General features: G+C 49.7%; 24 non-coding genes across 24 annotated transcripts; 16 read left to right on the top strand and 8 right to left on the bottom strand.

Annotated features, from left to right (window-relative positions):
- Positions 1 to 1,532: 1,532 nt before the first annotated feature.
- Positions 1,533 to 1,604, top strand: Trnap-ugg (transfer RNA proline (anticodon UGG)). Its single transcript has one exon. It is a non-coding gene; the product is annotated as a tRNA-Pro (tRNA).
- A 601-nt stretch (positions 1,605 to 2,205) lies between these two features.
- Positions 2,206 to 2,278, bottom strand: Trnav-uac (transfer RNA valine (anticodon UAC)). The gene has a single exon. It is a non-coding gene; the product is annotated as a tRNA-Val (tRNA).
- A 235-nt stretch (positions 2,279 to 2,513) lies between these two features.
- Trnap-cgg (transfer RNA proline (anticodon CGG)) lies at positions 2,514 to 2,585 on the top strand. Its single transcript has one exon. It is a non-coding gene; the product is annotated as a tRNA-Pro (tRNA).
- A 1,645-nt stretch (positions 2,586 to 4,230) lies between these two features.
- On the top strand, positions 4,231 to 4,302 carry Trnap-ugg (transfer RNA proline (anticodon UGG)). Its single transcript has one exon. It is a non-coding gene; the product is annotated as a tRNA-Pro (tRNA).
- A 601-nt stretch (positions 4,303 to 4,903) lies between these two features.
- Positions 4,904 to 4,976, bottom strand: Trnav-uac (transfer RNA valine (anticodon UAC)). The gene has a single exon. It is a non-coding gene; the product is annotated as a tRNA-Val (tRNA).
- Positions 4,977 to 5,211: 235 nt separating this feature from the next.
- Trnap-cgg (transfer RNA proline (anticodon CGG)) lies at positions 5,212 to 5,283 on the top strand. Its single transcript has one exon. It is a non-coding gene; the product is annotated as a tRNA-Pro (tRNA).
- Positions 5,284 to 6,928: 1,645 nt separating this feature from the next.
- On the top strand, positions 6,929 to 7,000 carry Trnap-ugg (transfer RNA proline (anticodon UGG)). Its single transcript has one exon. It is a non-coding gene; the product is annotated as a tRNA-Pro (tRNA).
- Positions 7,001 to 7,601: 601 nt separating this feature from the next.
- On the bottom strand, positions 7,602 to 7,674 carry Trnav-uac (transfer RNA valine (anticodon UAC)). The gene has a single exon. It is a non-coding gene; the product is annotated as a tRNA-Val (tRNA).
- A 235-nt stretch (positions 7,675 to 7,909) lies between these two features.
- Trnap-cgg (transfer RNA proline (anticodon CGG)) lies at positions 7,910 to 7,981 on the top strand. Its single transcript has one exon. It is a non-coding gene; the product is annotated as a tRNA-Pro (tRNA).
- A 1,644-nt stretch (positions 7,982 to 9,625) lies between these two features.
- Positions 9,626 to 9,697, top strand: Trnap-ugg (transfer RNA proline (anticodon UGG)). Its single transcript has one exon. It is a non-coding gene; the product is annotated as a tRNA-Pro (tRNA).
- Positions 9,698 to 10,298: 601 nt separating this feature from the next.
- Positions 10,299 to 10,371, bottom strand: Trnav-uac (transfer RNA valine (anticodon UAC)). Its single transcript has one exon. It is a non-coding gene; the product is annotated as a tRNA-Val (tRNA).
- A 235-nt stretch (positions 10,372 to 10,606) lies between these two features.
- On the top strand, positions 10,607 to 10,678 carry Trnap-cgg (transfer RNA proline (anticodon CGG)). The gene has a single exon. It is a non-coding gene; the product is annotated as a tRNA-Pro (tRNA).
- Positions 10,679 to 12,322: 1,644 nt separating this feature from the next.
- On the top strand, positions 12,323 to 12,394 carry Trnap-ugg (transfer RNA proline (anticodon UGG)). The gene has a single exon. It is a non-coding gene; the product is annotated as a tRNA-Pro (tRNA).
- A 601-nt stretch (positions 12,395 to 12,995) lies between these two features.
- Positions 12,996 to 13,068, bottom strand: Trnav-uac (transfer RNA valine (anticodon UAC)). Its single transcript has one exon. It is a non-coding gene; the product is annotated as a tRNA-Val (tRNA).
- A 235-nt stretch (positions 13,069 to 13,303) lies between these two features.
- Positions 13,304 to 13,375, top strand: Trnap-cgg (transfer RNA proline (anticodon CGG)). Its single transcript has one exon. It is a non-coding gene; the product is annotated as a tRNA-Pro (tRNA).
- Positions 13,376 to 15,019: 1,644 nt separating this feature from the next.
- On the top strand, positions 15,020 to 15,091 carry Trnap-ugg (transfer RNA proline (anticodon UGG)). Its single transcript has one exon. It is a non-coding gene; the product is annotated as a tRNA-Pro (tRNA).
- Positions 15,092 to 15,692: 601 nt separating this feature from the next.
- Trnav-uac (transfer RNA valine (anticodon UAC)) lies at positions 15,693 to 15,765 on the bottom strand. Its single transcript has one exon. It is a non-coding gene; the product is annotated as a tRNA-Val (tRNA).
- Positions 15,766 to 16,000: 235 nt separating this feature from the next.
- On the top strand, positions 16,001 to 16,072 carry Trnap-cgg (transfer RNA proline (anticodon CGG)). Its single transcript has one exon. It is a non-coding gene; the product is annotated as a tRNA-Pro (tRNA).
- Positions 16,073 to 17,716: 1,644 nt separating this feature from the next.
- On the top strand, positions 17,717 to 17,788 carry Trnap-ugg (transfer RNA proline (anticodon UGG)). Its single transcript has one exon. It is a non-coding gene; the product is annotated as a tRNA-Pro (tRNA).
- A 602-nt stretch (positions 17,789 to 18,390) lies between these two features.
- Positions 18,391 to 18,463, bottom strand: Trnav-uac (transfer RNA valine (anticodon UAC)). Its single transcript has one exon. It is a non-coding gene; the product is annotated as a tRNA-Val (tRNA).
- A 235-nt stretch (positions 18,464 to 18,698) lies between these two features.
- On the top strand, positions 18,699 to 18,770 carry Trnap-cgg (transfer RNA proline (anticodon CGG)). The gene has a single exon. It is a non-coding gene; the product is annotated as a tRNA-Pro (tRNA).
- Positions 18,771 to 20,413: 1,643 nt separating this feature from the next.
- On the top strand, positions 20,414 to 20,485 carry Trnap-ugg (transfer RNA proline (anticodon UGG)). Its single transcript has one exon. It is a non-coding gene; the product is annotated as a tRNA-Pro (tRNA).
- Positions 20,486 to 21,086: 601 nt separating this feature from the next.
- Trnav-uac (transfer RNA valine (anticodon UAC)) lies at positions 21,087 to 21,159 on the bottom strand. The gene has a single exon. It is a non-coding gene; the product is annotated as a tRNA-Val (tRNA).
- A 235-nt stretch (positions 21,160 to 21,394) lies between these two features.
- Trnap-cgg (transfer RNA proline (anticodon CGG)) lies at positions 21,395 to 21,466 on the top strand. The gene has a single exon. It is a non-coding gene; the product is annotated as a tRNA-Pro (tRNA).
- The last annotated feature ends 1,000 nt before the right edge of the window (positions 21,467 to 22,466 follow it).

Genomic DNA, 22,466 nt, shown 5'->3' with positions numbered 1-22,466 from the left:
GTTTCATTTGAGCCATGTGCACCCTGCTGATGGAACGTTTGAAGTTGATTTAAATGGTCACAGTAGAGATCGTAGCAAGTGTCTTGCTGAGTGCGACGAAAACGGGTTTCCGCCCGCAATCGAGCCGGGGACCTTCTGCGTGTTCGGCACGGCGCCTGGGCTCGGCGGCAGCTGCTGCTCTTTCCTTCCTTACGAGATACCGTCGATTCGCGCAGTCGTTATTGCAAAAGATGTCACCAAAGGCAATCGCTTCGTTAGCGGCACTTTGCCTGGGCTCGGCGGCAGCTCTACATGGAGGCACCAGCAGCCCAGCCAGGCCGCCGCCGCCACCGGTGCGCCACAGCGCAAGGAGCCGGCGGCCGCCCTGCAATGCCCCTGTTGTTGCATATTCCACCCGCCCCATATCCTCTCCATGTCTGACTCACTACCCCAAATGACACTGCAGTCGACGTGCTTATTACTATCGCTTTTGGAAGAACCAAGGCGCAGTATTCTAGTGTCGAACCGGTACTGCAAATTGGGATTAAGCAAAAATTTATTGTGTGGTCGAGCGACAGCCTCGGCTCGCTCTTCCTACATGATCGCTTCTTGTGCGGAATAATTCCTAGCTCGCCTATGGCTTCGGAGTTGGTCTTCTCGAAGTTTTGCTTTCGCACTGCATTCCACAATCTTTTCGTTATGAGTTGTGTGCTTCGGTTTCCCGACTTTCTTGTGTTTAGTGCGTTTGGCTTCTCTTAACCCTTAGCCACCGCTTGTCGAAATTTCCACACTATCATCTGTCGATCTGCAGAGCTCGATGAAGGCATCGCGGCCGTTCCTGAGCTCGTGGAACGGTCGAATCTGTAGTTGTTTCCAGATCTCTCCCACACAACGGACTCCCAGAAGCTTGGATTACAGAAGTACGCCACTACTCCCAGCCGGAGATTCACGATTGAAAGCAGAATGACATGAGCTACACGCAGCTCCGATTTTTTTTTTTTTTTTGTGTCTGACCTACTTTGAAAGACATTGTAGTCGATTTTCTTACTACTATCGCTGTTGGAAACCAGGTGATAACCGCACAGTATTTTAGAGACGATCAGGTAATGAAAATTTAGAATAAGTAAAACAGTATCAAAAGAAGTTGTGTGGTGGAGCAGCACATGCAATTCACGCTTCCTAGATAATCGTTACTGCATAGAATAATTCTTTTGTCTGCGGCGTCTTCAGTATCCGTCTTCTGGAAATTTTGCTTGCAGTACATTTTGCAATCTTTTCGTTATGAGTTGGTGCTTGGTTTCCCGATGTTCTTTTGTTTAGTGCATTCGCCTCCTCTTAACCCTGAGAAAGCACATACCGAAACTGAGGCACTGCCGGCTGTTCATAAGCAGTGCTCGATGAGGTTATTTCGCTTTTTATTCGTTGCCTTTAATATTCTTCTCAACAGTGGTGAGTGCTGCCTGCAGAAAGCGTTTATCTTGCGAATTCGCGTAAAAGTTTGTGTTCCCTGTGAGGCCCACTACTTGGGATTAACTTGACAGCTCCAGCCAGGTGGCTCGTTGGTCTAGGGGTATGATTCCTGCTTTGGGTGCAGGAGGTCCCGGGTTCAAATCCCGGACGAGCCCTGCCATTTTGATCGTGCTGAAGCGTAGGTGGAACTCAGCCCCGGTTGCAGCTCCTCAATGAAGAGTAGATGCCTGTTATAGCACGTGGATATAACAAGAATGCGGCGCCAGTAAAGTACGTAGGTGGAATTCGGTAGAAAGGCAGACGGTAATTTTGCATGCAACGGAAAACAAGGTTGTCGTTGCGGGATATGTGCACCGTGAGTGGAGATTCAGCTTAATTGTGCGACAGTCTACCCTCATCTTACTAGCGACGGCAACAACCAAGGGGTGGCATGTAAGATTGATCGTGGCTAAGAGTTTCTGATTATTAGTTAGTATCACACTTTGACAGAGCTGTGACAAGGCGAGTAGGGTGAGCTCAGGAAAGCCAGTAGCAAGCGCACTTGAAGTAGCCCTGAAGAACCGGATTATAAATTTTGCCAGCCATAATGGAGCTAGGGGCGTTCTCAGTTACCAAATACCGGTGCAATAAGAGAGCTACAGTATTTGACAGTAAAATGACGCCCTATCCGTCTAGCATACAACATTGCTTGTCTCTGCATACGCGGACGTGAGGTCATCTCGGAAATGAAATCCGAAATATAGATTAAAATTGTTGTGTTCCCGCCCGGCATCGAACCGGGCACCTTCTGCGTGTAAAGCAGACGTGATAACCGCTACACCACGGAAACGACGGTTCTTTTCATGTACCACCCGGAGACTCGTAATAGCAACAGTTTTTCTTCTGTGTTAGCAAGGGCATCGGCTACGAGCTCCCTCCGATTCGTGAAGTTCCTGCAGTAAAAGACGTCGATGAAAACAATCCAACCGCGACAGACAGGGAGAACGCTGGCTGAGCTGCAGCCCTACATGGTGAGACCATCAAAGGTGGCGTCATTCACATGCAGTGCGTTTTCGGAACGAATAGGCTCGTTGGTTTAGGGGTATGATTCCTGCTTCGGGTGCAGGAGGTCCCGGGTTCAAATCCCGGACGAGCCCTTGCGTTTTGTACAACGGTGTGGTAACAAATCGCATGGCGGCGGCTGTTTCGCGCATTTCCAGGCCTCCAAGTCAGCGCTAAAATCCGACAACCAGTTCTGAAACCGTTTCATGTTTCATTTGAGCCATGTGCACCCTGCTGATGGAACGTTTGAAGTTGATTTAAATGGTCACAGTAGAGATCGTAGCAAGTGTCTTGCTGAGTGCGACGAAAACGGGTTTCCGCCCGCAATCGAGCCGGGGACCTTCTGCGTGTTCGGCACGGCGCCTGGGCTCGGCGGCAGCTGCTGCTCTTTCCTTCCTTACGAGATACCGTCGATTCGCGCAGTCGTTATTGCAAAAGATGTCACCAAAGGCAATCGCTTCGTTAGCGGCACTTTGCCTGGGCTCGGCGGCAGCTCTACATGGAGGCACCAGCAGCCCAGCCAGGCCGCCGCCGCCACCGGTGCGCCACAGCGCAAGGAGCCGGCGGCCGCCCTGCAATGCCCCTGTTGTTGCATATTCCACCCGCCCCATATCCTCTCCATGTCTGACTCACTACCCCAAATGACACTGCAGTCGACGTGCTTATTACTATCGCTTTTGGAAGAACCAAGGCGCAGTATTCTAGTGTCGAACCGGTACTGCAAATTGGGATTAAGCAAAAATTTATTGTGTGGTCGAGCGACAGCCTCGGCTCGCTCTTCCTACATGATCGCTTCTTGTGCGGAATAATTCCTAGCTCGCCTATGGCTTCGGAGTTGGTCTTCTCGAAGTTTTGCTTTCGCACTGCATTCCACAATCTTTTCGTTATGAGTTGTGTGCTTCGGTTTCCCGACTTTCTTGTGTTTAGTGCGTTTGGCTTCTCTTAACCCTTAGCCACCGCTTGTCGAAATTTCCACACTATCATCTGTCGATCTGCAGAGCTCGATGAAGGCATCGCGGCCGTTCCTGAGCTCGTGGAACGGTCGAATCTGTAGTTGTTTCCAGATCTCTCCCACACAACGGACTCCCAGAAGCTTGGATTACAGAAGTACGCCACTACTCCCAGCCGGAGATTCACGATTGAAAGCAGAATGACATGAGCTACACGCAGCTCCGATTTTTTTTTTTTTTTTGTGTCTGACCTACTTTGAAAGACATTGTAGTCGATTTTCTTACTACTATCGCTGTTGGAAACCAGGTGATAACCGCACAGTATTTTAGAGACGATCAGGTAATGAAAATTTAGAATAAGTAAAACAGTATCAAAAGAAGTTGTGTGGTGGAGCAGCACATGCAATTCACGCTTCCTAGATAATCGTTACTGCATAGAATAATTCTTTTGTCTGCGGCGTCTTCAGTATCCGTCTTCTGGAAATTTTGCTTGCAGTACATTTTGCAATCTTTTCGTTATGAGTTGGTGCTTGGTTTCCCGATGTTCTTTTGTTTAGTGCATTCGCCTCCTCTTAACCCTGAGAAAGCACATACCGAAACTGAGGCACTGCCGGCTGTTCATAAGCAGTGCTCGATGAGGTTATTTCGCTTTTTATTCGTTGCCTTTAATATTCTTCTCAACAGTGGTGAGTGCTGCCTGCAGAAAGCGTTTATCTTGCGAATTCGCGTAAAAGTTTGTGTTCCCTGTGAGGCCCACTACTTGGGATTAACTTGACAGCTCCAGCCAGGTGGCTCGTTGGTCTAGGGGTATGATTCCTGCTTTGGGTGCAGGAGGTCCCGGGTTCAAATCCCGGACGAGCCCTGCCATTTTGATCGTGCTGAAGCGTAGGTGGAACTCAGCCCCGGTTGCAGCTCCTCAATGAAGAGTAGATGCCTGTTATAGCACGTGGATATAACAAGAATGCGGCGCCAGTAAAGTACGTAGGTGGAATTCGGTAGAAAGGCAGACGGTAATTTTGCATGCAACGGAAAACAAGGTTGTCGTTGCGGGATATGTGCACCGTGAGTGGAGATTCAGCTTAATTGTGCGACAGTCTACCCTCATCTTACTAGCGACGGCAACAACCAAGGGGTGGCATGTAAGATTGATCGTGGCTAAGAGTTTCTGATTATTAGTTAGTATCACACTTTGACAGAGCTGTGACAAGGCGAGTAGGGTGAGCTCAGGAAAGCCAGTAGCAAGCGCACTTGAAGTAGCCCTGAAGAACCGGATTATAAATTTTGCCAGCCATAATGGAGCTAGGGGCGTTCTCAGTTACCAAATACCGGTGCAATAAGAGAGCTACAGTATTTGACAGTAAAATGACGCCCTATCCGTCTAGCATACAACATTGCTTGTCTCTGCATACGCGGACGTGAGGTCATCTCGGAAATGAAATCCGAAATATAGATTAAAATTGTTGTGTTCCCGCCCGGCATCGAACCGGGCACCTTCTGCGTGTAAAGCAGACGTGATAACCGCTACACCACGGAAACGACGGTTCTTTTCATGTACCACCCGGAGACTCGTAATAGCAACAGTTTTTCTTCTGTGTTAGCAAGGGCATCGGCTACGAGCTCCCTCCGATTCGTGAAGTTCCTGCAGTAAAAGACGTCGATGAAAACAATCCAACCGCGACAGACAGGGAGAACGCTGGCTGAGCTGCAGCCCTACATGGTGAGACCATCAAAGGTGGCGTCATTCACATGCAGTGCGTTTTCGGAACGAATAGGCTCGTTGGTTTAGGGGTATGATTCCTGCTTCGGGTGCAGGAGGTCCCGGGTTCAAATCCCGGACGAGCCCTTGCGTTTTGTACAACGGTGTGGTAACAAATCGCATGGCGGCGGCTGTTTCGCGCATTTCCAGGCCTCCAAGTCAGCGCTAAAATCCGACAACCAGTTCTGAAACCGTTTCATGTTTCATTTGAGCCATGTGCACCCTGCTGATGGAACGTTTGAAGTTGATTTAAATGGTCACAGTAGAGATCGTAGCAAGTGTCTTGCTGAGTGCGACGAAAACGGGTTTCCGCCCGCAATCGAGCCGGGGACCTTCTGCGTGTTCGGCACGGCGCCTGGGCTCGGCGGCAGCTGCTGCTCTTTCCTTCCTTACGAGATACCGTCGATTCGCGCAGTCGTTATTGCAAAAGATGTCACCAAAGGCAATCGCTTCGTTAGCGGCACTTTGCCTGGGCTCGGCGGCAGCTCTACATGGAGGCACCAGCAGCCCAGCCAGGCCGCCGCCGCCACCGGTGCGCCACAGCGCAAGGAGCCGGCGGCCGCCCTGCAATGCCCCTGTTGTTGCATATTCCACCCGCCCCATATCCTCTCCATGTCTGACTCACTACCCCAAATGACACTGCAGTCGACGTGCTTATTACTATCGCTTTTGGAAGAACCAAGGCGCAGTATTCTAGTGTCGAACCGGTACTGCAAATTGGGATTAAGCAAAAATTTATTGTGTGGTCGAGCGACAGCCTCGGCTCGCTCTTCCTACATGATCGCTTCTTGTGCGGAATAATTCCTAGCTCGCCTATGGCTTCGGAGTTGGTCTTCTCGAAGTTTTGCTTTCGCACTGCATTCCACAATCTTTTCGTTATGAGTTGTGTGCTTCGGTTTCCCGACTTTCTTGTGTTTAGTGCGTTTGGCTTCTCTTAACCCTTAGCCACCGCTTGTCGAAATTTCCACACTATCATCTGTCGATCTGCAGAGCTCGATGAAGGCATCGCGGCCGTTCCTGAGCTCGTGGAACGGTCGAATCTGTAGTTGTTTCCAGATCTCTCCCACACAACGGACTCCCAGAAGCTTGGATTACAGAAGTACGCCACTACTCCCAGCCGGAGATTCACGATTGAAAGCAGAATGACATGAGCTACACGCAGCTCCGATTTTTTTTTTTTTTTTGTGTCTGACCTACTTTGAAAGACATTGTAGTCGATTTTCTTACTACTATCGCTGTTGGAAACCAGGTGATAACCGCACAGTATTTTAGAGACGATCAGGTAATGAAAATTTAGAATAAGTAAAACAGTATCAAAAGAAGTTGTGTGGTGGAGCAGCACATGCAATTCACGCTTCCTAGATAATCGTTACTGCATAGAATAATTCTTTTGTCTGCGGCGTCTTCAGTATCCGTCCTCTGGAAATTTTGCTTGCAGTACATTTTGCAATCTTTTCGTTATGAGTTGGTGCTTGGTTTCCCGATGTTCTTTTGTTTAGTGCATTCGCCTCCTCTTAACCCTGAGAAAGCACATACCGAAACTGAGGCACTGCCGGCTGTTCATAAGCAGTGCTCGATGAGGTTATTTCGCTTTTTATTCGTTGCCTTTAATATTCTTCTCAACAGTGGTGAGTGCTGCCTGCAGAAAGCGTTTATCTTGCGAATTCGCGTAAAAGTTTGTGTTCCCTGTGAGGCCCACTACTTGGGATTAACTTGACAGCTCCAGCCAGGTGGCTCGTTGGTCTAGGGGTATGATTCCTGCTTTGGGTGCAGGAGGTCCCGGGTTCAAATCCCGGACGAGCCCTGCCATTTTGATCGTGCTGAAGCGTAGGTGGAACTCAGCCCCGGTTGCAGCTCCTCAATGAAGAGTAGATGCCTGTTATAGCACGTGGATATAACAAGAATGCGGCGCCAGTAAAGTACGTAGGTGGAATTCGGTAGAAAGGCAGACGGTAATTTTGCATGCAACGGAAAACAAGGTTGTCGTTGCGGGATATGTGCACCGTGAGTGGAGATTCAGCTTAATTGTGCGACAGTCTACCCTCATCTTACTAGCGACGGCAACAACCAAGGGGTGGCATGTAAGATTGATCGTGGCTAAGAGTTTCTGATTATTAGTTAGTATCACACTTTGACAGAGCTGTGACAAGGCGAGTAGGGTGAGCTCAGGAAAGCCAGTAGCAAGCGCACTTGAAGTAGCCCTGAAGAACCGGATTATAAATTTTGCCAGCCATAATGGAGCTAGGGGCGTTCTCAGTTACCAAATACCGGTGCAATAAGAGAGCTACAGTATTTGACAGTAAAATGACGCCCTATCCGTCTAGCATACAACATTGCTTGTCTCTGCATACGCGGACGTGAGGTCATCTCGGAAATGAAATCCGAAATATAGATTAAAATTGTTGTGTTCCCGCCCGGCATCGAACCGGGCACCTTCTGCGTGTAAAGCAGACGTGATAACCGCTACACCACGGAAACGACGGTTCTTTTCATGTACCACCCGGAGACTCGTAATAGCAACAGTTTTTCTTCTGTGTTAGCAAGGGCATCGGCTACGAGCTCCCTCCGATTCGTGAAGTTCCTGCAGTAAAAGACGTCGATGAAAACAATCCAACCGCGACAGACAGGGAGAACGCTGGCTGAGCTGCAGCCCTACATGGTGAGACCATCAAAGGTGGCGTCATTCACATGCAGTGCGTTTTCGGAACGAATAGGCTCGTTGGTTTAGGGGTATGATTCCTGCTTCGGGTGCAGGAGGTCCCGGGTTCAAATCCCGGACGAGCCCTTGCGTTTTGTACAACGGTGTGGTAACAAATCGCATGGCGGCGGCTGTTTCGCGCATTTCCAGGCCTCCAAGTCAGCGCTAAAATCCGACAACCAGTTCTGAAACCGTTTCATGTTTCATTTGAGCCATGTGCACCCTGCTGATGGAACGTTTGAAGTTGATTTAAATGGTCACAGTGGAGATCGTAGCAAGTGTCTTGCTGAGTGCGACGAAAACGGGTTTCCGCCCGCAATCGAGCCGGGGACCTTCTGCGTGTTCGGCACGGCGCCTGGGCTCGGCGGCAGCTGCTGCTCTTTCCTTCCTTACGAGATACCGTCGATTCGCGCAGTCGTTATTGCAAAAGATGTCACCAAAGGCAATCGCTTCGTTAGCGGCACTTTGCCTGGGCTCGGCGGCAGCTCTACATGGAGGCACCAGCAGCCCAGCCAGGCCGCCGCCGCCACCGGTGCGCCACAGCGCAAGGAGCCGGCGGCCGCCCTGCAATGCCCCTGTTGTTGCATATTCCACCCGCCCCATATCCTCTCCATGTCTGACTCACTACCCCAAATGACACTGCAGTCGACGTGCTTATTACTATCGCTTTTGGAAGAACCAAGGCGCAGTATTCTAGTGTCGAACCGGTACTGCAAATTGGGATTAAGCAAAAATTTATTGTGTGGTCGAGCGACAGCCTCGGCTCGCTCTTCCTACATGATCGCTTCTTGTGCGGAATAATTCCTAGCTCGCCTATGGCTTCGGAGTTGGTCTTCTCGAAGTTTTGCTTTCGCACTGCATTCCACAATCTTTTCGTTATGAGTTGTGTGCTTCGGTTTCCCGACTTTCTTGTGTTTAGTGCGTTTGGCTTCTCTTAACCCTTAGCCACCGCTTGTCGAAATTTCCACACTATCATCTGTCGATCTGCAGAGCTCGATGAAGGCATCGCGGCCGTTCCTGAGCTCGTGGAACGGTCGAATCTGTAGTTGTTTCCAGATCTCTCCCACACAACGGACTCCCAGAAGCTTGGATTACAGAAGTACGCCACTACTCCCAGCCGGAGATTCACGATTGAAAGCAGAATGACATGAGCTACACGCAGCTCCGATTTTTTTTTTTTTTTGTGTCTGACCTACTTTGAAAGACATTGTAGTCGATTTTCTTACTACTATCGCTGTTGGAAACCAGGTGATAACCGCACAGTATTTTAGAGACGATCAGGTAACGAAAATTTAGAATAAGTAAAACAGTATCAAAAGAAGTTGTGTGGTGGAGCAGCACATGCAATTCACGCTTCCTAGATAATCGTTACTGCATAGAATAATTCTTTTGTCTGCGGCGTCTTCAGTATCCGTCTTCTGGAAATTTTGCTTGCAGTACATTTTGCAATCTTTTCGTTATGAGTTGGTGCTTGGTTTCCCGATGTTCTTTTGTTTAGTGCATTCGCCTCCTCTTAACCCTGAGAAAGCACATACCGAAACTGAGGCACTGCCGGCTGTTCATAAGCAGTGCTCGATGAGGTTATTTCGCTTTTTATTCGTTGCCTTTAATATTCTTCTCAACAGTGGTGAGTGCTGCCTGCAGAAAGCGTTTATCTTGCGAATTCGCGTAAAAGTTTGTGTTCCCTGTGAGGCCCACTACTTGGGATTAACTTGACAGCTCCAGCCAGGTGGCTCGTTGGTCTAGGGGTATGATTCCTGCTTTGGGTGCAGGAGGTCCCGGGTTCAAATCCCGGACGAGCCCTGCCATTTTGATCGTGCTGAAGCGTAGGTGGAACTCAGCCCCGGTTGCAGCTCCTCAATGAAGAGTAGATGCCTGTTATAGCACGTGGATATAACAAGAATGCGGCGCCAGTAAAGTACGTAGGTGTAATTCGGTAGAAAGGCAGACGGTAATTTTGCATGCAACGGAAAACAAGGTTGTCGTTGCGGGATATGTGCACCGTGAGTGGAGATTCAGCTTAATTGTGCGACAGTCTACCCTCATCTTACTAGCGACGGCAACAACCAAGGGGTGGCATGTAAGATTGATCGTGGCTAAGAGTTTCTGATTATTAGTTAGTATCACACTTTGACAGAGCTGTGACAAGGCGAGTAGGGTGAGCTCAGGAAAGCCAGTAGCAAGCGCACTTGAAGTAGCCCTGAAGAACCGGATTATAAATTTTGCCAGCCATAATGGAGCTAGGGGCGTTCTCAGTTACCAAATACCGGTGCAATAAGAGAGCTACAGTATTTGACAGTAAAATGACGCCCTATCCGTCTAGCATACAACATTGCTTGTCTCTGCATACGCGGACGTGAGGTCATCTCGGAAATGAAATCCGAAATATAGATTAAAATTGTTGTGTTCCCGCCCGGCATCGAACCGGGCACCTTCTGCGTGTAAAGCAGACGTGATAACCGCTACACCACGGAAACGACGGTTCTTTTCATGTACCACCCGGAGACTCGTAATAGCAACAGTTTTTCTTCTGTGTTAGCAAGGGCATCGGCTACGAGCTCCCTCCGATTCGTGAAGTTCCTGCAGTAAAAGACGTCGGTGAAAACAATCCAACCGCGACAGACAGGGAGAACGCTGGCTGAGCTGCAGCCCTACATGGTGAGACCATCAAAGGTGGCGTCATTCACATGCAGTGCGTTTTCGGAACGAATAGGCTCGTTGGTCTAGGGGTATGATTCCTGCTTCGGGTGCAGGAGGTCCCGGGTTCAAATCCCGGACGAGCCCTTGCGTTTTGTACAACGGTGTGGTAACAAATCGCATGGCGGCGGCTGTTTCGCGCATTTCCAGGCCTCCAAGTCAGCGCTAAAATCCGACAACCAGTTCTGAAACCGTTTCATGTTTCATTTGAGCCATGTGCACCCTGCTGATGGAACGTTTGAAGTTGATTTAAATGGTCACAGTAGAGATCGTAGCAAGTGTCTTGCTGAGTGCGACGAAAACGGGTTTCCGCCCGCAATCGAGCCGGGGACCTTCTGCGTGTTCGGCACGGCGCCTGGGCTCGGCGGCAGCTGCTGCTCTTTCCTTCCTTACGAGATACCGTCGATTCGCGCAGTCGTTATTGCAAAAGATGTCACCAAAGGCAATCGCTTCGATAGCGGCACTTTGCCTGGGCTCGGCGGCAGCTCTACATGGAGGCACCAGCAGCCCAGCCAGGCCGCCGCCGCCACCGGTGCGCCACAGCGCAAGGAGCCGGCGGCCGCCCTGCAATGCCCCTGTTGCTGCATATTCCACCCGCCCCATATCCTCTCCATGTCTGACTCACTACCCCAAATGACACTGCAGTCGACGTGCTTATTACTATCGCTTTTGGAAGAACCAAGGCGCAGTATTCTAGTGTCGAACCGGTACTGCAAATTGGGATTAAGCAAAAATTTATTGTGTGGTCGAGCGACAGCCTCGGCTCGCTCTTCCTACATGATCGCTTCTTGTGCGGAATAATTCCTAGCTCGCCGATGGCTTCGGAGTTGGTCTTCTCGAAGTTTTGCTTTCGCACTGCATTCCACAATCTTTTCGTTATGAGTTGTGTGCTTCGGTTTCCCGACTTTCTTGTGTTTAGTGCGTTTGGCTTCTCTTTACCCTTAGCCACCGCTTGTCGAAATTTCCACACTATCATCTGTCGATCTGCAGAGCTCGATGAAGGCATCGCGGCCGTTCCTGAGCTCGTGGAACGGTCGAATCTGTAGTTGTTTCCAGATCTCTCCCACACAACGGACTCCCAGAAGCTTGGATTACAGAAGTACGCCACTACTCCAAGCCGGAGATTCACGATTGAAAGCAGAATGACATGAGCTACACGCAGCTCCGATTTTTTTTTTTTTTTGTGTCTGACCTACTTTGAAAGACATTGTAGTCGATTTTCTTACTACTATCGCTGTTGGAAACCAGGTGATAACCGCACAGTATTTTAGAGACGATCAGGTAATGAAAATTTAGAATAAGTAAAACAGTATCAAAAGAAGTTGTGTGGTGGAGCAGCACATGCAATTCACGCTTCCTAGATAATCGTTACTGCATAGAATAATTCTTTTGTCTGCGGCGTCTTCAGTATCCGTCTTCTGGAAATTTTGCTTGCAGTATATTTTGCAATCTTTTCGTTATGAGTTGGTGCTTGGTTTCCCGATGTTCTTTTGTTTAGTGCATTCGCCTCCTCTTAACCCTGAGAAAGCACATACCGAAACTGAGGCACTGCCGGCTGTTCATAAGCAGTGCTCGATGAAGTTATTTCACTTTTTATTCGTTGCCTTTAATATTCTTCTCAACAGTGGTGAGTGCTGCCTGCAGAAAGCGTTTATCTTGCGAATTCGCGTGAAAGTTTGTGTTCCCTGTGAGGCCCACTACTTGGGATTAACTTGACTGCTCCAGCCAGGTGGCTCGTTGGTCTAGGGGTATGATTCCTGCTTTGGGTGCAGGAGGTCCCGGGTTCAAATCCCGGACGAGCCCTGCCATTTTGACCGTGCTGAAGCGTAGGTGGAACTCAGCCCCGGTTGCAGCTCCTCAATGAAGAGTAGATGCCTGTTATAGCACGTGGATATAACAAGAATGCGGCGCCAGTAAAGTACGTAGGTGTAATTCGGTAGAAAGGCAGACGGTAATTTTGCATGCAACGGAAAACAAGGTTGTCTTTGCGGGATATGTGCACCGTGAGTGGAGATTCAGCTTAATTGTGCGACAGTCTACCCTCATCTTACTAGCGACGGCAACAACCAAGGGGTGGCATGTAAGATTGAGCGTGGCTAAGAGTTTCTCATTATTAGTTAGCATCACACTTTGACAGAGCTGTGACAAGGCGAGTAGGGTGAGCTCAGGAAAGCCAGTAGCAAGCGCACTTGAAGTAGCCCTGAAGAACCGGATTATAAATTTTGCCAGCCATAATGGAGCTAGGGGCGTTCTCAGTTACCAAATACCGGTGCAATAAGAGAGCAACAGTATTTGACAGTAAAATGACGCCCTATCCGTCTAGCATACAACATTGCTTGTCTCTGCATACGCGGACGTGAGGTCATCTCGGAAATGAAATCCGAAATATAGATTAAAATTGTTGTGTTCCCGCCCGGCATCGAACCGGGCACCTTCTGCGTGTAAAGCAGACGTGATAACCGCTACACCACGGAAACGACGGTTCTTTTCATGTACCACCCGGAGACTCGTAATAGCAACAGTTTTTCTTCTGTGTTAGCAAGGGCATCGGCTACGAGCTCCCTCCGATTCGTGAAGTTCCTGCAGTAAAAGACGTCGGTGAAAACAATCCAACCGCGACAGACAGGGAGAACGCTGGCTGAGCTGCAGCCCTACATGGTGAGACCATCAAAGGTGGCGTCATTCACATGCAGTGCGTTTTCGGAACGAATAGGCTCGTTGGTCTAGGGGTATGATTCCTGCTTCGGGTGCAGGAGGTCCCGGGTTCAAATCCCGGACGAGCCCTTGCGTTTTGTACAACGGTGTGGTAACAAATCGCATGGCGGCGGCTGTTTCGCGCATTTCCAGGCCTCCAAGTCAGCGCTAAAATCCGACAACCAGTTCTGAAACCGTTTCATGTTTCATTTGAGCCATGTGCACCCTGCTGATGGAACGTTTGAAGTTGATTTAAATGGTCACAGTAGAGATCGTAGCAAGTGTCTTGCTGAGTGCGACGAAAACGGGTTTCCGCCCGCAATCGAGCCGGGGACCTTCTGCGTGTTCGGCACGGCGCCTGGGCTCGGCGGCAGCTGCTGCTCTTTCCTTCCTTACGAGATACCGTCGATTCGCGCAGTCGTTATTGCAAAAGATGTCACCAAAGGCAATCGCTTCGATAGCGGCACTTTGCCTGGGCTCGGCGGCAGCTCTACATGGAGGCACCAGCAGCCCAGCCAGGCCGCCGCCGCCACCGGTGCGCCACAGCGCAAGGAGCCGGCGGCCGCCCTGCAATGCCCCTGTTGCTGCATATTCCACCCGCCCCATATCCTCTCCATGTCTGACTCACTACCCCAAATGACACTGCAGTCGACGTGCTTATTACTATCGCTTTTGGAAGAACCAAGGCGCAGTATTCTAGTGTCGAACCGGTACTGCAAATTGGGATTAAGCAAAAATTTATTGTGTGGTCGAGCGACAGCCTCGGCTCGCTCTTCCTACATGATCGCTTCTTGTGCGGAATAATTCCTAGCTCGCCGATGGCTTCGGAGTTGGTCTTCTCGAAGTTTTGCTTTCGCACTGCATTCCACAATCTTTTCGTTATGAGTTGTGTGCTTCGGTTTCCCGACTTTCTTGTGTTTAGTGCGTTTGGCTTCTCTTTACCCTTAGCCACCGCTTGTCGAAATTTCCACACTATCATCTGTCGATCTGCAGAGCTCGATGAAGGCATCGCGGCCGTTCCTGAGCTCGTGGAACGGTCGAATCTGTAGTTGTTTCCAGATCTCTCCCACACAACGGACTCCCAGAAGCTTGGATTACAGAAGTACGCCACTACTCCAAGCCGGAGATTCACGATTGAAAGCAGAATGACATGAGCTACACGCAGCTCCGATTTTTTTTTTTTTTTGTGTCTGACCTACTTTGAAAGACATTGTAGTCGATTTTCTTACTACTATCGCTGTTGGAAACCAGGTGATAACCGCACAGTATTTTAGAGACGATCAGGTAATGAAAATTTAGAATAAGTAAAACAGTATCAAAAGAAGTTGTGTGGTGGAGCAGCACATGCAATTCACGCTTCCTAGATAATCGTTACTGCATAGAATAATTCTTTTGTCTGCGGCGTCTTCAGTATCCGTCTTCTGGAAATTTTGCTTGCAGTATATTTTGCAATCTTTTCGTTATGAGTTGGTGCTTGGTTTCCCGATGTTCTTTTGTTTAGTGCATTCGCCTCCTCTTAACCCTGAGAAAGCACATACCGAAACTGAGGCACTGCCGGCTGTTCATAAGCAGTGCTCGATGAAGTTATTTCACTTTTTATTCGTTGCCTTTAATATTCTTCTCAACAGTGGTGAGTGCTGCCTGCAGAAAGCGTTTATCTTGCGAATTCGCGTGAAAGTTTGTGTTCCCTGTGAGGCCCACTACTTGGGATTAACTTGACTGCTCCAGCCAGGTGGCTCGTTGGTCTAGGGGTATGATTCCTGCTTTGGGTGCAGGAGGTCCCGGGTTCAAATCCCGGACGAGCCCTGCCATTTTGACCGTGCTGAAGCGTAGGTGGAACTCAGCCCCGGTTGCAGCTCCTCAATGAAGAGTAGATGCCTGTTATAGCACGTGGATATAACAAGAATGCGGCGCCAGTAAAGTACGTAGGTGTAATTCGGCAGAAAGGCAGACGGTAATTTTGCATGCAACGGAAAACAAGGTTGTCTTTGCGGGATATGTGCACCGTGAGTGGAGATTCAGCTTAATTGTGCGACAGTCTACCCTCATCTTACTAGCGACGGCAACAACCAAGGGGTGGCATGTAAGATTGAGCGTGGCTAAGAGTTTCTCATTATTAGTTAGCATCACACTTTGACAGAGCTGTGACAAGGCGAGTAGGGTGAGCTCAGGAAAGCCAGTAGCAAGCGCACTTGAAGTAGCCCTGAAGAACCGGATTATAAATTTTGCCAGCCATAATGGAGCTAGGGGCGTTCTCAGTTACCAAATACCGGTGCAATAAGAGAGCTACAGTATTTGACAGTAAAATGACGCCCTATCCGTCTAGCATACAACATTGCTTGTCTCTGCATACGCGGACGTGAGGTCATCTCGGAAATGAAATCCGAAATATAGATTAAAATTGTTGTGTTCCCGCCCGGCATCGAACCGGGCACCTTCTGCGTGTAAAGCAGACGTGATAACCGCTACACCACGGAAACGACGGTTCTTTTCATGTACCACCCGGAGACTCGTAATAGCAACAGTTTTTCTTCTGTGTTAGCAAGGGCATCGGCTACGAGCTCCCTCCGATTCGTGAAGTTCCTGCAGTAAAAGACGTCGGTGAAAACAATCCAACCGCGACAGACAGGGAGAACGCTGGCTGAGCTGCAGCCCTACATGGTGAGACCATCAAAGGTGGCGTCATTCACATGCAGTGCGTTTTCGGAACGAATAGGCTCGTTGGTCTAGGGGTATGATTCCTGCTTCGGGTGCAGGAGGTCCCGGGTTCAAATCCCGGACGAGCCCTTGCGTTTTGTACAACGGTGTGGTAACAAATCGCATGGCGGCGGCTGTTTCGCGCATTTCCAGGCCTCCAAGTCAGCGCTAAAATCCGACAACCAGTTCTGAAACCGTTTCATGTTTCATTTGAGCCATGTGCACCCTGCTGATGGAACGTTTGAAGTTGATTTAAATGGTCACAGTAGAGATCGTAGCAAGTGTCTTGCTGAGTGCGACGAAAACGGGTTTCCGCCCGCAATCGAGCCGGGGACCTTCTGCGTGTTCGGCACGGCGCCTGGGCTCGGCGGCAGCTGCTGCTCTTTCCTTCCTTACGAGATACCGTCGATTCGCGCAGTCGTTATTGCAAAAGATGTCACCAAAGGCAATCGCTTCGATAGCGGCACTTTGCCTGGGCTCGGCGGCAGCTCTACATGGAGGCACCAGCAGCCCAGCCAGGCCGCCGCCGCCACCGGTGCGCCACAGCGCAAGGAGCCGGCGGCCGCCCTGCAATGCCCCTGTTGCTGCATATTCCACCCGCCCCATATCCTCTCCATGTCTGACTCACTACCCCAAATGACACTGCAGTCGACGTGCTTATTACTATCGCTTTTGGAAGAACCAAGGCGCAGTATTCTAGTGTCGAACCGGTACTGCAAATTGGGATTAAGCAAAAATTTATTGTGTGGTCGAGCGACAGCCTCGGCTCGCTCTTCCTACATGATCGCTTCTTGTGCGGAATAATTCCTAGCTCGCCGATGGCTTCGGAGTTGGTCTTCTCGAAGTTTTGCTTTCGCACTGCATTCCACAATCTTTTCGTTATGAGTTGTGTGCTTCGGTTTCCCGACTTTCTTGTGTTTAGTGCGTTTGGCTTCTCTTTACCCTTAGCCACCGCTTGTCGAAATTTCCACACTATCATCTGTCGATCTGCAGAGCTCGATGAAGGCATCGCGGCCGTTCCTGAGCTCGTGGAACGGTCGAATCTGTAGTTGTTTCCAGATCTCTCCCACACAACGGACTCCCAGAAGCTTGGATTACAGAAGTACGCCACTACTCCAAGCCGGAGATTCACGATTGAAAGCAGAATGACATGAGCTACACGCAGCTCCGATTTTTTTTTTTTTTTGTGTCTGACCTACTTTGAAAGACATTGTAGTCGATTTTCTTACTACTATCGCTGTTGGAAACCAGGTGATAACCGCACAGTATTTTAGAGACGATCAGGTAATGAAAATTTAGAATAAGTAAAACAGTATCAAAAGAAGTTGTGTGGTGGAGCAGCACATGCAATTCACGCTTCCTAGATAATCGTTACTGCATAGAATAATTCTTTTGTCTGCGGCGTCTTCAGTATCCGTCTTCTGGAAATTTTGCTTGCAGTATATTTTGCAATCTTTTCGTTATGAGTTGGTGCTTGGTTTCCCGATGTTCTTTTGTTTAGTGCATTCGCCTCCTCTTAACCCTGAGAAAGCACATACCGAAACTGAGGCACTGCCGGCTGTTCATAAGCAGTGCTCGATGAAGTTATTTCACTTTTTATTCGTTGCCTTTAATATTCTTCTCAACAGTGGTGAGTGCTGCCTGCAGAAAGCGTTTATCTTGCGAATTCGCGTGAAAGTTTGTGTTCCCTGTGAGGCCCACTACTTGGGATTAACTTGACTGCTCCAGCCAGGTGGCTCGTTGGTCTAGGGGTATGATTCCTGCTTTGGGTGCAGGAGGTCCCGGGTTCAAATCCCGGACGAGCCCTGCCATTTTGACCGTGCTGAAGCGTAGGTGGAACTCAGCCCCGGTTGCAGCTCCTCAATGAAGAGTAGATGCCTGTTATAGCACGTGGATATAACAAGAATGCGGCGCCAGTAAAGTACGTAGGTGTAATTCGGCAGAAAGGCAGACGGTAATTTTGCATGCAACGGAAAACAAGGTTGTCTTTGCGGGATATGTGCACCGTGAGTGGAGATTCAGCTTAATTGTGCGACAGTCTACCCTCATCTTACTAGCGACGGCAACAACCAAGGGGTGGCATGTAAGATTGAGCGTGGCTAAGAGTTTCTCATTATTAGTTAGCATCACACTTTGACAGAGCTGTGACAAGGCGAGTAGGGTGAGCTCAGGAAAGCCAGTAGCAAGCGCACTTGAAGTAGCCCTGAAGAACCGGATTATAAATTTTGCCAGCCATAATGGAGCTAGGGGCGTTCTCAGTTACCAAATACCGGTGCAATAAGAGAGCTACAGTATTTGACAGTAAAATGACGCCCTATCCGTCTAGCATACAACATTGCTTGTCTCTGCATACGCGGACGTGAGGTCATCTCGGAAATGAAATCCGAAATATAGATTAAAATTGATTGTGTTCCCGCCCGGCATCGAACCGGGCACCTTCTGCGTGTAAAGCAGACGTGATAACCGCTACACCACGGAAACGACGGTTCTTTTCATGTACCACCCGGAGACTCGTAATAGCAACAGTTTTTCTTCTGTGTTAGCAAGGGCATCGGCTACGAGCTCCCTCCGATTCGTGAAGTTCCTGCAGTAAAAGACGTCGATGAAAACAATCCAACCGCGACAGACAGGGAGAACGCTGGCTGAGCTGCAGCCCTACATGGTGAGACCATCAAAGGTGGCGTCATTCACATGCAGTGCGTTTTCGGAACGAATAGGCTCGTTGGTTTAGGGGTATGATTCCTGCTTCGGGTGCAGGAGGTCCCGGGTTCAAATCCCGGACGAGCCCTTGCGTTTTGTACAACGGTGTGGTAACAAATCGCATGGCGGCGGCTGTTTCGCGCATTTCCAGGCCTCCAAGTCAGCGCTAAAATCCGACAACCAGTTCTGAAACCGTTTCATGTTTCATTTGAGCCATGTGCACCCTGCTGATGGAACGTTTGAAGTTGATTTAAATGGTCACAGTAGAGATCGTAGCAAGTGTCTTGCTGAGTGCGACGAAAACGGGTTTCCGCCCGCAATCGAGCCGGGGACCTTCTGCGTGTTCGGCACGGCGCCTGGGCTCGGCGGCAGCTGCTGCTCTTTCCTTCCTTACGAGATACCGTCGATTCGCGCAGTCGTTATTGCAAAAGATGTCACCAAAGGCAATCGCTTCGATAGCGGCACTTTGCCTGGGCTCGGCGGCAGCTCTACATGGAGGCACCAGCAGCCCAGCCAGGCCGCCGCCGCCACCGGTGCGCCACAGCGCAAGGAGCCGGCGGCCGCCCTGCAATGCCCCTGTTGTTGCATATTCCACCCGCCCCATATCCTCTCCATGTCTGACTCACTACCCCAAATGACACTGCAGTCGACGTGCTTATTACTATCGCTTTTGGAAGAACCAAGGCGCAGTATTCTAGTGTCGAACCGGTACTGCAAATTGGGATTAAGCAAAAATTTATTGTGTGGTCGAGCGACAGCCTCGGCTCGCTCTTCCTACATGATCGCTTCTTGTGCGCAATAATTCCTAGCTCGCCGATGGCTTCGGAGTTGGTCTTCTCGAAGTTTTGCTTTCGCACTGCATTCCACAATCTTTTCGTTATGAGTTGTGTGCTTCGGTTTCCCGACTTTCTTGTGTTTAGTGCGTTTGGCTTCTCTTTACCCTTAGCCACCGCTTGTCGAAATTTCCACACTATCATCTGTCGATCTGCAGAGCTCGATGAAGGCATCGCGGCCGTTCCTGAGCTCGTGGAACGGTCGAATCTGTAGTTGTTTCCAGATCTCTCCCACACAACGGACTCCCAGAAGCTTGGATTACAGAAGTACGCCACTACTCCCAGCCGGAGATTCACGATTGAAAGCAGAATGACATGAGCTACACGCAGCTCCGATTTTTTTTTTTTTTGTGTCTGACCTACTTTGAAAGACATTGTAGTCGATTTTCTTACTACTATCGCTGTTGGAAACCAGGTGATAACCGCACAGTATTTTAGAGACGATCAGGTAATGAAAATTTAGAATAAGTAAAACAGTATCAAAAGAAGTTGTGTGGTGGAGCAGCACATGCAATTCACGCTTCCTAGATAATCGTTACTGCATAGAATAATTCTTTTGTCTGCGGCGTCTTCAGTATCCGTCTTCTGGAAATTTTGCTTGCAGTATATTTTGCAATCTTTTCGTTATGAGTTGGTGCTTGGTTTCCCGATGTTCTTTTGTTTAGTGCATTCGCCTCCTCTTAACCCTGAGAAAGCACATACCGAAACTGAGGCACTGCCGGCTGTTCATAAGCAGTGCTCGATGAAGTTATTTCGCTTTTTATTCGTTGCCTTTAATATTCTTCTCAACAGTGGTGAGTGCTGCCTGCAGAAAGCGTTTATCTTGCGAATTCGCGTGAAAGTTTGTGTTCCCTGTGAGGCCCACTACTTGGGATTAACTTGACTGCTCCAGCCAGGTGGCTCGTTGGTCTAGGGGTATGATTCCTGCTTTGGGTGCAGGAGGTCCCGGGTTCAAATCCCGGACGAGCCCTGCCATTTTGACCGTGCTGAAGCGTAGGTGGAACTCAGCCCCGGTTGCAGCTCCTCAATGAAGAGTAGATGCCTGTTATAGCACGTGGATATAACAAGAATGCGGCGCCAGTAAAGTACGTAGGTGTAATTCGGCAGAAAGGCAGACGGTAATTTTGCATGCAACGGAAAACAAGGTTGTCTTTGCGGGATATGTGCACCGTGAGTGGAGATTCAGCTTAATTGTGCGACAGTCTACCCTCATCTTACTAGCGACGGCAACAACCAAGGGGTGGCATGTAAGATTGAGCGTGGCTAAGAGTTTCTCATTATTAGTTAGCATCACACTTTGACAGAGCTGTGACAAGGCGAGTAGGGTGAGCTCAGGAAAGCCAGTAGCAAGCGCACTTGAAGTAGCCCTGAAGAACCGGATTATAAATTTTGCCAGCCATAATGGAGCTAGGGGCGTTCTCAGTTACCAAATACCGGTGCAATAAGAGAGCTACAGTATTTGACAGTAAAATGACGCCCTATCCGTCTAGCATACAACATTGCTTGTCTCTGCATACGCGGACGTGAGGTCATCTCGGAAATGAAATCCGAAATATAGATTAAAATTGTTGTGTTCCCGCCCGGCATCGAACCGGGCACCTTCTGCGTGTAAAGCAGACGTGATAACCGCTACACCACGGAAACGACGGTTCTTTTCATGTACCACCCGGAGACTCGTAATAGCAACAGTTTTTCTTCTGTGTTAGCAAGGGCATCGGCTACGAGCTCCCTCCGATTCGTGAAGTTCCTGCAGTAAAAGACGTCGGTGAAAACAATCCAACCGCGACAGACAGGGAGAACGCTGGCTGAGCTGCAGCCCTACATGGTGAGACCATCAAAGGTGGCGTCATTCACATGCAGTGCGTTTTCGGAACGAATAGGCTCGTTGGTCTAGGGGTATGATTCCTGCTTCGGGTGCAGGAGGTCCCGGGTTCAAATCCCGGACGAGCCCTTGCGTTTTGTACAACGGTGTGGTAACAAATCGCATGGCGGCGGCTGTTTCGCGCATTTCCAGGCCTCCAAGTCAGCGCTAAAATCCGACAACCAGTTCTGAAACCGTTTCATGTTTCATTTGAGCCATGTGCACCCTGCTGATGGAACGTTTGAAGTTGATTTAAATGGTCACAGTAGAGATCGTAGCAAGTGTCTTGCTGAGTGCGACGAAAACGGGTTTCCGCCCGCAATCGAGCCGGGGACCTTCTGCGTGTTCGGCACGGCGCCTGGGCTCGGCGGCAGCTGCTGCTCTTTCCTTCCTTACGAGATACCGTCGATTCGCGCAGTCGTTATTGCAAAAGATGTCACCAAAGGCAATCGCTTCGATAGCGGCACTTTGCCTGGGCTCGGCGGCAGCTCTACATGGAGGCACCAGCAGCCCAGCCAGGCCGCCGCCGCCACCGGTGCGCCACAGCGCAAGGAGCCGGCGGCCGCCCTGCAATGCCCCTGTTGCTGCATATTCCACCCGCCCCATATCCTCTCCATGTCTGACTCACTACCCCAAATGACACTGCAGTCGACGTGCTTATTACTATCGCTTTTGGAAGAACCAAGGCGCAGTATTCTAGTGTCGAACCGGTACTGCAAATTGGGATTAAGCAAAAATTTATTGTGTGGTCGAGCGACAGCCTCGGCTCGCTCTTCCTACATGATCGCTTCTTGTGCGGAATAATTCCTAGCTCGCCGATGGCTTCGGAGTTGGTCTTCTCGAAGTTTTGCTTTCGCACTGCATTCCACAATCTTTTCGTTATGAGTTGTGTGCTTCGGTTTCCCGACTTTCTTGTGTTTAGTGCGTTTGGCTTCTCTTTACCCTTAGCCACCGCTTGTCGAAATTTCCACACTATCATCTGTCGATCTGCAGAGCTCGATGAAGGCATCGCGGCCGTTCCTGAGCTCGTGGAACGGTCGAATCTGTAGTTGTTTCCAGATCTCTCCCACACAACGGACTCCAGAAGCTT

The sequence above is a fragment of the Schistocerca serialis genome, unplaced genomic scaffold, assembly GCF_023864345.2.
Source record: "Schistocerca serialis cubense isolate TAMUIC-IGC-003099 unplaced genomic scaffold, iqSchSeri2.2 HiC_scaffold_988, whole genome shotgun sequence".
NCBI classification, from domain to species: domain Eukaryota; kingdom Metazoa; phylum Arthropoda; class Insecta; order Orthoptera; family Acrididae; genus Schistocerca; species Schistocerca serialis.
The sequence above is the reverse complement of the archived record's forward strand: the minus strand, read 5'-3'. Positions and strand labels throughout refer to the sequence as shown.